The following is a 19,456-nucleotide window of genomic DNA, read 5'->3' on the forward strand; positions in this document are numbered from 1 at the left end:
TTCCCATTACATAGTACAACACTCAAATCCCTGTATAACTGAAACTGTGAGGAAAAAAAAACAAGTCCTGATTGAACATTTACGGGGGCTAAGGACATTGGAAATCAGGGTAAGGTCAACCACATATTTCAAGAGTCTCTTAAAGCAAGAGATTTCTGTAACATAAATGGGAGGGAAAAAAAGCTCTTTAATCTTAATTATTTAAATTAATATTTTTGGTGTTGCAAATGCAGGGGGTTATACGCTTAGCAAGTTCAGTGTAATCAAGTTTCCTTCAATATTAGCTGATTAATCTCTCCTTTCTCTTTTCAATGATTTCATTTGTTCCAAGTTGGAATTCAGCTCAAAACAAGACAGTGAAAATAACCTACTGAAAAAGCTAATCCTTGTGGGTAATTCGCTTATAATGACTTGTAAAGTGAAAAAAGCAGCAGCAAGAGAAAAACAAGTATGATTTTTCTCCACAGTATTGTCTTTAAGAAATACTGCAGTAATGCCAGAAGTCATCAGCTCATTTATTAAATTGCAAGTGCTGTCTTGTTAATTAGCAAGCCATAATGTGGCTACATTTAAATTTTTGAAGTTTACTCATTGTTCTGCCCACTATATTTATTCTCCATATCTTTCCGAAACAAACACAAACACATACAAGTGTATGAATCTGCATGTCTTTAACTCAATCCCAAAGGAACTGTAGAGTAACGGAGGGAAAAGCACAGGAAGTAGGTAACACGATATTTTCCCATTGCTATCATCTAATCTCTATTAATTTTCCACATACTGCACAAATCTGTATGCCTTAGTTAGCAAGGTTCCCTGTGGAAGGGACAAAAATTGTTTCAGAAACAGTAGTTTCAAGCACATTATCAGGATAGAGGAAAGAATAACTCAGATTTCACACTAAGAAAGGCACACAGATGATTATTTTTCCTTCCTTCAGTCCTCTGGGACACTTTGTGTAACTCAGGGTAAATGGTTGCCATACCCAAAGTACTTACAAAGGTATTGGATTGTTTAGCATGAAGATGCTCCTCAAAAGCAGAAACGAAGAACTTCCAGGAAGATGGAGTAATGGCAAATAAGGAATAAAGCAGATTCTTCATCCATTTGATAGATGTGCACAACAGGGAAAAAAAGAAGGATAGAGCTTAGTGTGATCAGAACTGCAGAACTAACTATGGAGAATGGTAAAATAGGCTTGTTTGAAAGAAAATCTCTCCTCATTCTCCTTCCTCCTTTCTAGTTCACAATGAAGGTCCTTTGAGCAAGATGTGAAATAGAATCCAAAGACACCAACATAAAAAACTGATAGAAAGGCCAGGGCCGGAATGACAGCTTGAAAAGGATCAGAGGATAAAGGAAAAGTAATGGCAAGGTATCAGTGGAACAGCAAAATAAAGGAAGATCAAATAGGATGTGTATGGTTTGTAATTAGAACGGGATATTTTCTGGAAGTGTTGGTGCTAAAAGCAAGGAAAATATTTAGTGCTGCTTTTAGCATCATTAATATCCTCTGAAACAGCATAAGACAAACTTCCAGCAGTCTCACATTCAGAGAGAATACAGTAGTTTTCAGCTGATTTTAAAACTCGTTTGATGAATTGCATCTCAGAGCATATGCATAGGCTGTCTTTTGATGCTTTTGATGAGTGATTCTCATTGCATAACAGGCTTACATTTAAGTGAAATACTCCACATATTTTAATAAAAACCTTACAGATAAAACAGGTGACCAATGTACATTGAAATAAACCAAAGAGTTCTTGTAATTTATCAAAGCAGAATGTTTAAATACAGATGTAAATCATTGTTACTGCATTTTTCAGATTATTTTTTTTAAAAACAGATCCAGAGATTTATGTTTCCATAGTATTTCACTATAGAAAATGCTTACAACCAATCAAAAATGAGAAAAAAAGAGTACTTCTCCCCCCAGTACAGAATAATATTTATAGAAGGAGTAATGGCTAACAAAAAAGGAAGTGTAAAAAAGTCAGCAAGAATCTTAAGAAAAATATCAGTAATCCATATGATGAAGGTCAGAATGTAAAATCAGCTCTGATGTTCAGATCTCATCTCTGTCAATTATAGAGGGGGCGTGGGCAAATATCTATATGATAAACAATACTGATTTAATTTCAGTACACAGCATCAATCAGAAAAAAAAAAACAAGAAATGCACTGAACCTCTACCAGCTATTTCAAAGCAGTTTCAGAGCTGATTAGATATTCCTTTTGTGTTCTCATTGACAGGAAGATGTAAAAGCTACTTGCTGGCACTGAAGTCACACCATACTCCTTAGATCTCTCATGAATATTTTGTAATAATCTTAGTTACTCTGCGCTTTAGAACAAATCACTTTCGTGCAATTTATTTGTTTATTTCCTAAGTGGACAATAAAACTCAAAATACTGAATTGTTACAATCATAGGAAAAAGCCAACTACTGACATAATATACACAAGTTGTATTAGTTGTTTTCTTGAGTATATAGATTCTTATTCTAGAGTTCTAAATGGTCAGCAAGTACTCATTTCTTCATCATCTCAACTGAAATAGAACTTGAAAACTTTGCTACTAATGAAACTGTAAATGAAGACAAGTTTTAAACCAGTTCTATAAAGCAGAACAATTAAAACATACAGAGAATGTTAAAATATCAAAGGAATAAAACAGACCATAATTCCTCACAACAGTCCTGCATTCATTTTTCACAGAGACTACCTAAGTCTTAATTCCTCTTACTTATCCTTCTATGGTGGCTATCAATGGGGAATGCATTAAGAATCTGAGGTCCCTCTGTGGTTCATAGGCGAGGGAGGTTCGTGGTTCATGGAGGGAGAAATTTTTCATCCCCCTCAACAGGGAGTCCTGTACCCTCAATCACAGTGTAGCCCAGAGCACCTATCATCAGAAAGTTAGTGGCTCAAAAGAAAATAACCAATTAGACTCCATAGATAATGAGCAAGCTAAACAGTATTTATCTGTCCTCAAGACAGATAAATTTTAAGACCTATTCTCTCAGGTCAATATAAGATGTCAGAGGTCTCAGCCCTTTTGCGCATAGTTCGTGCACAACAATCTAAACTGGAAATGCCATATTCCTTCATGGCACTGCTAATGTATCCCCTTCCTCTCTCAAATATCACAGTGAGGGCAGAGAAGTCCAGCCTGTATTGTTAACTTCTGTTCTTGCAGATCTCTACAAAAGATTCACACCTTTTGTGATTGTCACCTTTCACATCAAAAGCTTATTTCTTCATAAAATGATAAGTTATATTCATGGTACCTTTGAAAATAGAAAGGAAAACACCTTTGAAAAAGCACAAGAGACTGGCCTAACTTCTATTAGTTCACCAAGACAAATTTACTGTCGTTAGACAAGTTACATTTCAGACCTTGGGTCAAGAAAATGAGTTGATTTTTTAAATGTATATTGCCTGTTCCCACATTCAAAGAACATCTAAATATGCAACAAAACATTTAGGAAAAAAAAACTTCATCATACAGAGCATTAATTTCATGTCTTCTATGAAAATAGCCTTTCTGGACAGTTTTCCTAATGAAGACTCAGATTGTACTTGAGACTCTGGGTCACACAGCAACAAAACAATGGAATATTGATAGGAAGGTTCAACACCTACCCCAACATCACAGACCAACATAATAAAACAGGAGACATTACTTTCAGGATACTCTTGCTAACTATATTTCAGTTACAGTAAGCATGCTTCCTGAGTCACAATTAACTGATAAGGTCATTTCAAAGTGTTTGTCTATATGATAGCTGTTTTACATTTAGAGACTTAGATTTAATATTTCCCTTTTACCTATCCTGAGAAATGAAGCACCTTCAAAAAAATATTTAAAGACAATACCAAATATGAAATTTGGTCTTTTGTTTGTTTTTTTCTTTTTTTTTTTTTAAAAAAAAAAAAAACTATGATCAAAAAGGAAGCACTGAGACAAGAGTTATTTTTTCCTAAGGAATTTTTATATGAAGTTACTTGAAGACTACCTGCAATGTTAAGAATGAAGACTGAACGGTTACTGTTACACCAAATAACTCAAGGGAATGCACACAGGATAGCCAAAGCAAAAATATATAGGCAGTAATTAGAGAAGGAAACAAGAGATACAATAAACATGACTGTATGCACATCTGTTCCAGCAGGAATAACAACACTTTCTCAGTGCCTTAAACAGCAGATGGTGAGGGACTGCAAGGATTCCCTCAAATATTCAAGTTCTAGCCAGCTCTGTTTATAGTCCAGAAAGCTTTTACCTAATTTGCCTTTCAGCTTCTTGAAAGCAACAGGCAGCAAAAAGTCCCTCAAAAAAAATACTCAGGTTTCTAGCTCAATCCCAGTTCTTCAACCATTTAGACTTCTGGCAGAGTATATAGCATGTTGTATACTGACATCTGGAAAACGTAATTGGGACTTCTTTTTTCCATATGTTATCATCATCTTTGTTGGCTTCCACTTACACTTGGTACAAAATTCATTAATAAATGATACTGTACTAAAGTTTAGTGATGAATCATCAAAATAATGGCCATACTACTTCCCATTATTTTCACCATAAACTTTTGTTTCTCATATTTTGTTTGTTCTTCACTTCAGAATTTTCTTCTTTTCAGTCATTCTGATTCAGTCACTCCATGAATTACCGAGTTTCTCATTTACTGAGCAACATCTATCATCTTTTACAGCCAGAATTCCCATTGTTCACAATGCAGACATGCTGTTACTTGAGTTGCTATGCCCCGATTCCCGTGGATCGCAGTGAAAGTACAGAAGCGAAGCAGTAATGATATGAAGAATTTGCGTAATCACGTTATTGCAGCGATATTATCTATATCTCCTAAACTGTGCTGCAAACTTTTGTCTCAGTATTGCTTTTTATGCCTTCCTGTTTTCACATAAAATTGATTCATGTTATTCAAGATCTCCTGTTTCAAAGCAGAAATCAGCCCAAAACAGTAACATGCTGGGGGCAATCTGTCAGGCTACTTCTGCTCATCTTTAATAGATTTGGTTCTGGACATTGCTTGAAAAAGAACGCTACAGTGCATAAGGCATTACATTTGACCAAGCAGACATTCTTGTATTTGTAGTAAAAACACAGATTACAGCATATTAACAGGCTTGTAAGACAGAAGGAAGATTTAGAACCCCATCAAGTCTCATGAGAACAAGAATTCCTCCTCCTCTGGTTTCATTGCAGAAATAGAAGAGTTTGCAGCAAGTCCTCATTATCTTCTATTTATCCCTTATGACATTGAAGTCTGTGTTTTTTGTGCTCTGAGTTCTCACTTCCTACTACACAGATTTTAACTCATAGAAATACAGAAGCCTAGGAAAGCACTTGAAAGAACAGTATCCAGGCAGTGACAGATCAACAATGCACTTTTAATGATGGCAGAGAACCTGTCTTACAAAGACAAATTTCTAGAAGTATGAACAATTTTAGGAACAGCAGCAACGAAAGACAAAGATCCATGACCCTGTATCTTGTCAAGACTGTACAATAGAACTGAGGGGCAAAACAAAGCTATGCAATTGTTTATTCTCCTGCAAAATTGTTTGTCTCGTCTTGTACAATAGACAGAACTTTACTATAAGTAGATGTATTGTCCCATACATTAACATATTAGACAGTATAGAGATCCTTAGAAAATACCTCAGTAGAACTTCAAAATCCATGAATGACCACACCTACAGGACACAGATGACAACACTGCAATGAAAAAGAACAGAACAACGTGGACAGGATAAAAAATATTTTTTGTGGGAATTGCTTAATGATAACTTGACCATTTACAGATCTAGCAACAAAAAGGAAATTCCTTCCAGAACAATAGCTGGTCAAAATGTCAACGTTTACTGGAATTTCTCTATACTGAAAGACTAACAAGAAATATCTACATGTCCATAATGGCATTCTTGTCTTTCAGGCTTATCCTGCAGCTTATGTCATGGCACAGCTATTTCTCAAAGGTTCATAGCATATTATGAATAAAGAAAATTGTACGTGACAAGTCTCTTTAGAGTACTTAGTAAGGCTATTTTCTTTTTTTCCTAAAAACATTTAGTGATACGTAGAGGGTCTTTCACTTCTTACTTTAGAAGAAAAAGATCCTACTTCTCCTTAATGGTCTTGCATCCCTGAAATCACAGCAGTTTCCCATGAAAATTATTATACGAATCCAACAGCCTAAGAGATACATAACTCCTAACCACCTTAAGCACATCCACTTGTGAAGCTATCCTAAACTCCTGCTGAGAAATGCATGGTCCCTATTAATTTTTTACATCCACACATCATAGTCTAATCTTTGGAAGGTTTTCTTGCATAAATTTAATGTATATTGGGCAGATATTTCAATAAACAGGTGAGGAAAACTGGATGGCAGCAAAAATTTCTTGCCCAAACAATATTATTGTAGCATTTCAGTGAAACTTACAAACAAGCTAATTAAACAGGTTGGTCTGACTTCTAAATATATGTGCTAATTTTTGAAATAAAAGATTCCCTCTCTATTAAAGCACTAAAAAAAAATGTCCATAAGGAATCTAAAGCATGCTGCAGAGCCAGTAATACAGAACCCGTACATCAATCAACAACTGGGGATACTGTATTACTGAAATAACAGCTTACATAACTTAAAACAATCAGTAATCCCACATGTAAAAAGATTTAATTCCCCATCACTTCGAAAGTTAACAGTATCTCTGTTCTTGTCCCTCTCTGATACAGAGAAAAAGAACACAATGCCAGACTACCACAAACAGGTATTTTCAAGTTTGCATAGCTTCTTCTTTCAAAACCAATTGCTTCAAACAAGGCAGAGTGCAGATTACTCATGCCTCCTACTGAGCCTAATGCTTTAAAAGAGAGGCTTTTAGACTTATGTAATACACACACCCAACATTTTCTGAATAGCAGAAAACGCTCTTCTCACATTCTTATACTGTAAGTCGTGGATCTAGCTGGGTGTTTGTGATGGAACTTTCCCAAACAAATTTAAGTTCAGATGTAGCACATGAAAACTCCGGAAAAATCAATATTCTGTAAAAATAGAGGGTTTAGAAATAAACATCTTAGAAACTGAGCATTTACATTACTAATCAAGCACTTTTGAGTATCTTGATACTGCACTAAATAACCAGCCTGAACGCATAAAGCTTTACACGGCACAGAGAACAGAATGTGGTTTTCCTACTAGTACCACAGTCTACGAGAAAGGAGTTCAGTGGCATCAAAAAGGACTACCCAAATTAACACATGCACAGACAGCCTTCAGACTAAGATTGGATGTTTTATGGATGTTCCATATCCATTAAATACAGACCAAAAATGGAAAGACCAAATGAGCCCCAAATGCACAACAGATTATTTTCTTAAATTAGATGCCAGAAATTATGTTAAAAGTTGGAGATCACACATACTACTTAAAATTAAGTAACAGCGAGTGTGTCCAGTTAAAGGTGGGGGTTTTTTTTATTTATCTCACTGTCATAACACGATTCAGATACTTAAAGCAGCAATCACACACACTGAGCATTCCGCATTCCATTTAGCTTCAATAGTTGATCAAGTTGTTCTCAGACTTTGACTTTAGAGCATCTACTTCAGTTTCTAATAGCCCATTTTGTGCAACCAATGGCTTTAGGTGAAGTCATTAAGCATGCCATTTAAATGATTAATGAATATATTGCTGCTACACTGGAATAGTTAAAAAGCATTTTTTAAACAGACGTTCCAAATTACAACAGTTGCACAAAAATCTCCATCTGCTGGCCTTCTTCAGTTACTTGACCAGAAATAACAAAGAATCATTCTACTTCTTACTTCAGTTATACAGTTCTGGTCTTTGTTCATTTTATCAGCTGGGTGTGCTATCTAGAAAAGCAAGAAACCTAAGTCTGAAACTACTTTGTTGGAATCTAAATAGCCATCCTTTCACAGTTCAGTCATACAAAATGCAATCTGGACTGTATGAATTATTAACTCGTGTACCTGTATTCAGCCAGTTAATGTTAAAATTGCTATTTTCATGCAATGAAGTCAGCATGATTGGAAGTACGCAGTTGTGCTGCACATTATGAACACAAAGCCACTAAAATAAACATACAGTGAAATTATGCTTAATAGCTAACTTTGAATCATGCCCACAACTCCGTCAGCAAGGCAAAAACAAAGAGGAATGAAGGATGATTTGACATCACTACCAACACAGCTGTAGTGAGACAGAACATCTGATTTGCAGGTTCCCCTAAGTAATTAACACATTCAGCTACTTCGTAAAGGCAGGGTATAGTAATTTGCAATAAAAACCTCAAGTATTATGCAATCAGGATTATTCAGTTTTATAACAGCAATGTACATACCTCTCTCATGAACATTTCCAACTTCTTCAGTTATGCTTATGTTTTCTCCACCAATTGGCTATAAAACCAAAGTGACCATAGGTCAGCATAGTCTCACCTTAGGGGAACTAGTTTCAGATAAAAAGAGTAGTGCACTTGCTCGGTAATTACCGTATCACAAAAACACAAGGGAAAAAAAATGAAGTCTCCAAGCAGAATCTAAGCAAAGCACTGATGGGGCAGCTATGCAAAAATCCTTTCTTAGACTGGATAAACTCTGCAGAAATTGTACCCTGGACATGGAAAATCCACATCTGCACCCATAGCTTAGATTAGCAATCTTTCCCATACAACTTTTTCTTAAACCCCATGCTTGGGGGATTTCAGTTACATTTATACTATATACAGCCATGCACAGACTTTATATAAATATATTTATCTCTTCTTTAGACAACTTCAAAAAACCCAAAAGCTATCCACATATTTTCAAAATCCTGGGAAAACAAATCTCAAAAACAAAAAAACACAACAGCAGAACATGAAGCCTGCATCAACATGTCAGGTTTAGGAAGATAATCACTTATGTGTTTCCTTCACAGAGCCTGGTAGATGAAGCTCATTATTTCTCTTTCAGCATCTGGGATAAATAAGGATTAGTAGGAGCTAAAATCATCCAAAAATATGTCCAACGACTGCCCAGAAAGCATAGATACATTCTAGACAATAAAATGGTTTATTCAGGAAAAGATTTATGAATCAATGTCAAGGAATAACAAAATAATGTTATCCTACTAAAATAAACAGAAGTTGCACCTTAAGGATTCTCATGAATTGGACAAGACTAATATCAGTGTCCTTTCACTGATTTACAAGGTTTCAGGTAAATAAAAAGCAATACTTGTACCAAAATACTTCAGTGTATGACACAGTTAAGAGATTTTGATGCTGAATCTTCAGTTGCATAAGCCAGAACTGCCTATATGGCAACTGTCCAAACAGAGGTATTTCTCCATGATCTGGAAGAACTAGACATGCTTCTAGCTTAGCTCCCAGCCCCTTCTCCCCTCAAAGCAAAATCCAAGCACAAACACCATAATCTTTCCTCTTTACTATCTGTAGTCATTCCTTTACTTGGCTGACAGATTATAGCCTGGCATGATGGAAGAGCTGTATCTTCTTAATTGACTTGGCAATACAGAAGTACAGAAGCTGGGACTGCTTTGTCATCTAAATCATGCTGTTTAGGCAGAACCTCAATTGCTACTTTGAAACATCTGGCCCTATTAAAGCAGGACAGTGTCCTAACTCATCTGAATGGCAGAGAAAGGTTAATGTCACATGCCCCAAAGGCAAAAATCTGTTACATGCAGTACCCAGACTTTTCTTACCTATTACAGAAATTTTGACAGTTTGAAGGAAGTTTGTCAAGCTAGGCAAGAAATCAAGAAAGAAGGGGGATGGAGGGAGGGAAAAAGGGTGCCAGGTCAGCACAAATATATGCACACATCATCCTCTGCCAGCATTGGCAGCACCACAGGCACAGCGCCTTGGGACTCAGGATTGAGTCCCATTTTCTTGGTTATTTCTAAGCTGCACATAAATGTGGTTTCTGCACATGAAAAATGGATGTCAGATTAAAACCACTGAAAATATCTAAGAAGAGGCATTGCAAGAAGAGGTGGAGCTTCCTGCACTCTTCCTGAAAACTATTCATGCCTATAATAGCCAATATGAATCTTCAGCTATGGGTCCAGTATAGTCTTCAGGAGGAGATCATTAAGCTTGCTTTATGTGTTTCAAACAACAGTATTTCAATTATTCACATCTTATTCACAATAGTAACAATGTGATCTGTTTAAGAGATAGAAATTAAAACAATTTATTGTATTAGTTAGCACCTTCCCTTTCTCTCTGTGATACTCATTCCAAGTAATCTGACAATTTAATTGAGCAGATCATTTATTTAATTACTTTCTTTTCATATGAGAACAGCTGGTACTATTGGATGAAGCTGGAAATTAAGAGTAGGAAAAAATACAGATAAACCCCAGGAAAAAATAGCAGCAAAAAATATTTTATTCCCTCACACAGTTGATGTGATTTGCCACCTTTTCCCTGGTTAGCCTGTATGACACTGATACATCAACAGTACAGGTGGAGCAGCACTAAGAAATTCTAACATTGCAGGATATCCCATTAATTAATCTGTGTTCAGACTCAGATAAACTATTATTTCCTTTCAATGATCACCAAATTACTTTTCTTCCAATGATTAATTTTCAATAGATTTTGAAAATCTGATATGAGCTTAACTATTACATTGAAATGATTGCTTACTCCAAACCATCTGCTTAATGTAATAAAAAGATTAGTGCCTTAACAAGATTATTTAAAATAATAAGATATGGATTGTTACATTTTTTCCCCAATTTAAAAGAGCATTCAACAATTTTTTTTTTTAGTAAAAGCCTTTAGCTCTGAAAGCAGAGATACACTTATAGATGTAAACATTTGTAATTGAAAGGGCAGGAAGCCACTTTCTGGTCTCATAACAAAACAATACAGTCACCAAATCCAAGGTAACAAGAACAGGCTCCTCAACAAATTCTCTTTCATTCTTTGACGCAGACCTCCAATTTTTCTAAGGTTGAAAAATAATGCGAATGCATCCCTGTGCAGATACAACATTCTGGAAAGGCAAAACAACATTTTAAAGGCACTAAAATGTTTTAAAAGCAGAGCAGAATTGCTGTTTGTCAAGCTCAAAGAGCAATAGCACTTCAAAGGAGAGGGAAAAACATGACTAGATGAATAAGAACCATCTCACTGAACACTTCATAGGAAAGCATCAGGGTTGTTTTTTTGTGTATTTTTTTTTTTTAAACTATTCATTACAAACTAGAGAGATGACAGACACTCAAAGATACAATCTTCACATATGTCATATTTCTGTGGCTTTTGCACAGAGGCATCTAAAAGTATTCAGGAAGGACAATTAGAAACATCTAAATTGCTTTAATTTAATGTAAGCACGTACTTCAGTTATCTGTTCATCTGCATTATTCACATACAGTCATAGCTATGTATCATTTTACGTACAACAAACAAATTACTTACAACTAATTTGTTCCAAGCAGATTTTGTCCCTGCTTACAGGGGGAGAAACACAGCTCCAATTAGTTATAAATATTCAGTACTTATTCCTGTCCAAAAATAACCAACTCTTTTTTGGTTTGTTATTTGCAGGAATGATTATTAATGTAATTAGCAAGCTCCCATGTATGTCACCCAAAGCAGGCTTAGTGCCCTCTGGCTATTTTTATCTGTCTTTGTAAATGAAAGATATCAAGTTAAAGATTTGTTTTTCTTGAGAAGGGTGAGGAAATAAAAGGCCATGTTAGCATTTGGGATTTCAGGTGGCATGCATCCTCATTCCAGTGACTGTGCAGAGAAAGATGGACTAAAGCTGGATGCATCCAAAACGATACTCTCACCTCTACCTCCCACTTTCTCCTTCAACCAAACTGAAGAAGTCTGAAAGATTTTCTTTCACTTTCATCAAACCCTCAAGAGAGAGATCTTTACTATTCTTGCCTTTAAGATATCAGATGCAAGAAATAGCACTCATTGTTCCAACCTTACTGTTATTTTGCTTTTAGCTCAGACAGGTTATTTCTCCCATTAAACAATACTTTCAAGAAATCTAACTTTGGGCCATTCCATCTTAAACACACACAAATGTAAGAGCACAGGAAGCCTCAGACTGTTTAGACACTGGAAGATAAAAAACAGTTAAGCACTTTTCTCAACTCCTTTTACAACACTGTGAAAATTTATTCAAGTATTAAGAAGCTAATAAGATTTTAAAACTTTTCCAAAGAGTCTGGATGCAGCATGGTGGTTCTGAAACACAAATACTTCATGCTCCAAAACGTAAGATTTCATTAACCACAAGGTGACATTGTACTGACTATAATTGCTTTATCTGAACAGAGTGCTTAGTGATCAGAACACTAGCAATCTCTCATAACTCGTCAGCAAGTTTAGGATGCTACACATGAGTGCACGTACATAACAGAAACCTTCCTGAAGAACTAGAACAGTGTTTGTTTTTCTTTAAACAAACGTGCTTGATCACAATGATTCCAATAAAGACATTGGAAGAGAACATAGGCAGTAAAACACTTCTCACCTCTACTCCCTACAGCTGTGAAAATAACTCTTGCTCAGTTGCTTTTAATTTTAGTTCACATATTGCCACTTCAAACAAAGCAACATATGGTAATAAGCTGCAGAAGAAGCAGATCCAGAATTCCACATTCCCTTTGCTGGAATACAAAGCAGAGAACATGACACAGAAAAATTTTCCACTGGTTGTTAACAACGTATACAAAAGTCTTTACTCAGCCTGAAATGAGAAATACACATAAGATCCAAGTTTGGCCTGATAGATGTGGTCTTGGATAAATCAATTCAAGCATTTAAACTCAAGAGGCAGTGACCCTTTCAGATCACAGAAGGGTAAGTAAAAATTCACTAGTAGGTGAATTTTCTCATTTGCACTAGTTAAATTGGTTGTCTTCAGTAATAGAGAAAACACCTGTACTTAATGCACAGTGCAAGTACGCAGATAGGCACTCATCTCTAACTGATGGCTGTACAGCTGTGTTGCCATAGTACAGTTCCTTCTACAACATCTCCATTCGAAGAGGTGCTATCCAGATAATTTATCAGTTGTTTGTCTTCCAGGCTGCTTGTCTTGGCATATGTTACTATGCCCTTAGCTCCGTAAGACTGTTTCCATATGAGCCTGTTAATTATTCCAATTCCAGACTGCACAGAATCACTTTGTAGAGGGATTGATGAAGTAGAAGCAACTATTTTACTAACAGTAATTGAGAGATTATGGGACAAAAAGGGATCTCAAACCAAGTTTACCCTTTAGTGAACTCTGACACTGAATTGCTGAATTGCAGCCAAGTATGCAGTGATACTGTGAAAATCTAATTTCTATTTCAAAAGAACAGTTGAAGTTTTTTTTAAAAAGTCTTTGTGAACATTTAACTAATTGCAACTCTATCCTGAGGTAAGAACAAGGATGAACTTGGCAAAATACAAGGTCCAATAATGTCAACAGACTTGCATATACACATATGTAAGAGGTGCACATTAATAAACTTGTTTAAAAAGTGTAATTGCTGTGGGAATCACTCTCCTTATCCATTTACCATTTCTGCTATAAAATGAAGGGAAACAATATAAGGAGCAAACTGTGGGACAGATAAATAGCATTTGTGGAAAGCTGGTCCCCATTGAAATGTATGTTGCATGTTCAGGATCATCAACTCTCTTCAAGAGAAAAATTTACGTATTGTTTTCAAAGTCAGAGATCAGAAACCACCCTGTGAGGCTCCATACAAACAATTCAGAAGTTTCTGGTTAATTCCAGGCAACTGTCAGTCCTACGACTAATTCTGTTACAGTGAGAACTGGAATGATTGATATCTCATGCAAGAATTCATATGTTACAGCAGCTAATTTAAAAGAAACATTTTCCAAGATGCAGGTGAAAGCCAGCTCCAGTACAACCACCCAAGCCAGCAGCAAGCTATAATACAATTCAACACAGCCAAAAATTCCACAGCAGGGCTTTACATTTTTCAGTTACATCAACATTGTGATTCAGGCTCCTGAAGGGATTCCCTCTTCCTCCACAGGCACACATACCACAAAACAGCAATGGCAAACTGCCATCTGCCTCTCCTCTGAGACACATTCCTGAAGCTGGAATACCCTCAATGAGGTTTTGCTAAACAGTTCTGAAAAGAGCATTCACACAAAGTTTAGCAATCTTGCACATTTGATTTGATGCACCACAGGAATCATTTAGCTGGACAATAAACCTTGAGGGGAACTGTCTGAAAAAAATGAGGCAAGGAGATTTGGAAGCCTGCATCCTGGAGGTGACGCTCTCTGGGATTAAGCAATGAAGCAAGTCAGGCTGACCATGAATTCCAATGAGCTGTAATACTACCACTACTTTGGGTGGGAAACAGGTTATGTTCTCCAGCAAACTGTTTTAATTTGGCTTTCTGAGAGGTGATTTGGAAATACGTCATAACCAAGTTGCACCAACCAGCAGGATATTAAAAAAGCTAGATCTCAAGATCGGTTCACTAGGACCATTAACATTGTGTAGTTCTAAACAAGCTTCTCAAGCTTCATAATTTCACCTGTAAAATGGAGATAGCTTATTTTTTTGGTCTATCTTTTCCACTAAATTTGCAAGCATCTTTAAAAATGAATTTTCTCATTCTTTGTCTGCTACAGTACAGTTCAGAACTTGTCTGTAAGGCACATTTTCTTGTTTTTGCTGCTGCTCTGTATCTCCTGTTAACAAATTTACTTTGAATCATTAATTATGAGTAGAAATCTGTATTCAAAGTACTCTCCATAATAATTTCCCAGATGTAGCTGTTGCTACAAGAGATTTTCTTCACTAAATTTCTAGTCACCTCAGACATCCTGGCAATTACATGCAATCACTGAGTGCATCCAGATGTACTTTTAGCAGCTGGGGGGAGAGGTATTCTGGGGACGTTTTGTGTGTAGGCAGGGTTTTATTTGGTTGCATTTTGATTAAAAACATCGATTCAGAAAAAAATTCAACAATCTATAAAGCCATTTGGAATCTTCAGAATGCTTACCCTTAGCTGCTAAAATCCTTATCCTTCTTCTCCTTCCTGAAGGAAAACAAAAACTTGATGCTCTTCTCTCAATATTTCCTAACACCCACTTCAAACAGACAGCCACATAAAAATCACGGTTCAGACCCACCTATCATACAGCTGTGATAAACACCGTCCAAAGATATTACCACTTATCAGCAGTGCAGATGTTCAAACTGGACTATACTGCTCAGAAGGCATCATAATCCTTGTTATACCCCAAGTAGCACTGATCCACAAAGGAGATAAATCACCTTATCCTCAGTCAACTTACAGGTTAGCAGGCAAGTCAGCAACAGAACTGATTTTCCTGGTCCCTTCTTTATTCACTAGGCCTCAATATAAACACGCACAGGATCATGAAAATACATTTTTTTTTTTTTAATCAACTCTCTTTCCATTAAGGTTTAAGTCAAGAATTTCAACTGCAAAACTCATCAGTTACAGCCCAGGTGAATAGGATGACACTGCTGAAGCCAGCATCCTGAACATCTTTCCATGCAGGTGACAGATAACCATTCCCTTGGGGAAAGCAGAAACAGTTCAGTGAACAGAAAAATCTCTTCTGAAGGTATCAAAAACTTTGAGCTGAGCCTTTTCCACGTGTTTACCATTAAGCACGCTGACATTCCTACTGACTTCAGTAGTTTCTACAAAGACCCTCTGTGGGCAGGTATTTAATCTTTGGACTCAAGCCAAGCCGGGCTCCATGAACAAAAGCTATTTGTGTGCCGATAGTTTAGACTGCATTTGAGTGCTTTCCTGGAGTGAGTCCAGTGCCCTCTTTCAGAAGTGAACACTTAATATGAAACAAAACATTTGGCATCCAGGTATTTTTTTTAAAGGATGTTTCAAAGTATTATATGCATTCTGCCATCCTTTAAAGGGAAATCTCACTTTAGGCAACATGAGTTCTGTATTAAAAAATAATGGATTATAGTCATATTCAGCTAGATCCTATTCCAGACTAAGGCATCCTATTGACTGTGAGGTAGGCACAGTATGTGCTAAACTGTGCAACTGTGAGCCTCTGCTTCATCTACTGCAGATTTTATTAAGTTCTTCCAGAGAGGAAACCATTAGGCAAAAGCTGTATTCAAGCTGCAGGAGCAAATAGTGCAGATGGCCAATGCATTACTCTCAAACAGTAAAACTAAGCACCCTTCTGGCTACACATGAAGTTCATATATTCTCATTCCAGGACAACATAGCAATTTTGGACCAATCACTCCTAGTCAGAAACAAAGCGCCAGCAGCAATCAGCTTTTCAGAGCAGTCACAACCCAAACAGGAACAGTGCATGGGATTCAGGAGTATTTCAGGAATAAAGAAGCTTTCCACACAGAGCATCTCAGTTTATTTAAAGATGATTTTTTTTTCCTTACTGAATCTTGATTGAATCATCAATCACTGAGCAGTTCTGTGCTGTTTTTCCTCTACCACAAGATAGCACTTAACTTTGTATAACCACTTATGACAACATTTTTCAAACATTTTTTAAGATGCAGCCCCTTTCTCCTCATCAGTCTTCCTGCCACCCTTCCATTCCTTCCAGTCCTCCTCCTCCCCAGGCATCAGCACCTCTATTTCTTCTGGGCAGGGGAACAAAAACAGGATGTAATTACTGCCTGCAAGTATTTACTTACTCCCACATCTTAATGGAACCGAACTGCTGATCTTTCCACAACCCTAAAACAGGTCTCAATCCTCAGCTAAGAAAAAAAAGAAAAAGAATACTAGTTTACTAAATGATGTGTTCTCAAAAAATCTCCACACCACTTATGTCTGTGCCAACAAGTTACAGAAGAATATTAGGAGAATTACCTTTACTTTTTCACTACAGCTTTCATACATATAGGATTCTAAATATTGTAATGCCATCACTGCCCATAGGACATGGAGGGAGCACAGTGAAGATGCATGTGAGCAAGAAGAGCCTATGCCCTATTTAAAGGGAGACCCACCACAAGGGTACCAATACTGTTAGCGTGATGACAAAAAAAAATAATAATAATATTTATGAGGACAACATTCCCAATAGAAATGAGAGGAAAAAAGAACGGTTGCAAACATAACCCGTGGGGGTTCAAACCGAACGTTCAGAATAGAGGCTGAAAAAACAAGTTTGACAGGGTGTGGAAGAACACTGAGAACAAAGGCTGTCTGCAGAAGAGCCCAAATCAAATAGGGCGCATAATCCCCATGTAATAGCGATCCTGACCGGAGAAGCGCGTGAATAGAAGCAACTTGAGGCTCTGATGGGATGAGCACTTGCATGGGCAGTCAGTGTCTAGACGGGAAGGAGACTCGTTAAGTCTTCCGTTGACATGCAGGGGGATGGAAAGTTATGGGGGGGAACTTGGAGATGCACGTACGGGAGGTTAGAACCTGCAATAGAGAATTTGGATCGTTCACGTATCTGAGCCCGTGCCTTCAGACTGCAATACTCTAATCCACATCTAGCTAACTCAGTAGGAAAAGCTGCAATACTTGTCTACTTAGCAGCACTTCCCTAGTAACAGGACACTCCTCAGCAAATCAGCTGCTGGCAGATGCTTCTTGTGCAAGTACTCCCAGATTAAACTAATCCAATCATGGAACAAATGCTAAATCAGTTCAGTACCATCCACTGTTAAAAACTATCCATTTACCGGGAGTCTTCAGGAGTATTCCCGGGAGCACTTTCCGTAAGCACCTACAGAAGGGTTACTCTTCCAGGTGCACAGAAGCCCTGATTACAACTTTATTCATCTAAGGATGAACGCATCTTAATCTGTATCTATGCCATAGATTTATACTACAATTTGTTTTCAACCAATTCAGAAATCAATGCATCTTTTTTCCATTCAAGATAGCACTGACAGAAATATCAGTTACACAAAAAAAAAAAAAGTTATAGACAAAAATCTGCTCGCCTTTCTGTAGCTCTTCCTTAAAGACAAACATTTCATTGAAGAAGAGCACAAGTTGATGACTGTAAGCATCACATTTAAGATGAACCATCTTCTGTAACTGTAAAATATAAAAGGATTCATCCTAATATACTGCTCATAATGAGAGAGAAAACTACTAAAGAAGGTTAGCTTCCATAAAGACACCAACTCAAGTAGATTTCTAGAAGACTGCAGGTACGTCAGAAGTTAACGTCTTGTGAAAAGGCTGTCCCTTTGCATCACACACTGCCAGCAGCTCGGCCAGCAGGCCTGTTGGTGGCCCAGTGCTACTGTTGCCCCAGCACACAAAAAAACCGAAAACAGCTGCTCAGGCAGTGGAGCCAGCACAAAAGCACGAGTCTCTCCCAGCACTTGTCATCCAGCATTTGCAACCTAGGCTCAATCACACAAAATGAAGCCAGGGCCCTGTCTCCCCCTGAAGTGAACCATATGAGCAGCTGGGAGCACCTGCTGCTACTCCTATAATGCCCCCAGATGGGCTCCCTCTCCCACAGCCGTACAGGAGGGACTGTCCTTCATGCATTGCCCTGAAGGATAGGGCTCCATTAAACAAGTGCTTCAGTTATCTCAGAAAGAGGACTGAAAATCTATACAAGAAGACAAAATACAAACCAATAAACATCACCACAGTGACTGGGGAGAAAAATGCCTTCCACGCACCACACCTGGAAATTAATTTAGCCCTATAGGTAAATTATGCCAAGAAAGTGTATTTCTGCCTGCTCTTATTTTGAGAATTCTCAGGAATACTCTACAGCACAGTTTCTGCAAGCTCTCTTTACACAAGGTGGCAGGCAGGCTTTCTGCAAAAAAGCTGAGACTGTAATCACCAGCCAGGTTTCTCTAGGAGGTCATTAGAGACTCTTGGTCCTTAGAAGCAGTAAAATTGCTTCTGGTAATTTTTTTGCAACACCATACAAAACAACATCAGAAATATCAATAATAACATATATAAAAACGCTGACTCACCGAACTGCTGATACACAACACTCCCTCTCAGGAAGAGCCTTCATCCAGAAAGGGCTCTGCTCTGCAGGCTAGCCTTTAAATGAGCCCAGGGAGGGGAGGGCCCAGGCTCTGCCCCCTCTGCTCGTGTGGGAAGCACGGTTGAATTCCTTGCACCTGTGCTTCGTGGGCCAGCCACCCCTTCACCAGGTGCCCAGTCATCAGTTCAGGCATAAGAGCTCCCTTGCATATGCCTATTTAATATGTGCAAGAGAGGCACATATCTCACCTGTGTGCAGAATAGGTAGATTTTTTTTTTCCTTATTTTTGTTTTGTTTTAAATTTAAACTTGTGGCTCTATTAATTTCATTTCAAAGAGATTTTTGCCTTTTCTGGTTCTGTTTCCTACATTGTTGTGAGTCTGCATCTCATCACACACAACTAATTCATCATT

The 19,456-nt window shown here is 37.4% G+C and overlaps 1 long non-coding RNA gene across 1 annotated transcript in view; it reads right to left on the reverse strand.

The window, feature by feature from the left end:
• LOC122182963 overlaps positions 1–19,067 on the reverse strand; it is a 58,689-nt gene extending 39,622 nt beyond the window's left edge. Inside the window, exon 1 of the long non-coding RNA XR_006180051.1 lies at positions 19,027–19,067. This is a non-coding gene — a long non-coding RNA (uncharacterized LOC122182963). The remainder of the gene's footprint in view (positions 1–19,026) is intronic.
• Positions 19,068–19,456: the final 389 nt, after the last annotated feature.

Source organism: Lagopus leucura, unplaced genomic scaffold (genome assembly GCF_019238085.1).
Source record: "Lagopus leucura isolate 7727_CA_CO unplaced genomic scaffold, USGS_WTPT01 Super-Scaffold_100016, whole genome shotgun sequence".
In the NCBI taxonomy this organism is placed as follows: domain Eukaryota; kingdom Metazoa; phylum Chordata; class Aves; order Galliformes; family Phasianidae; genus Lagopus; species Lagopus leucura.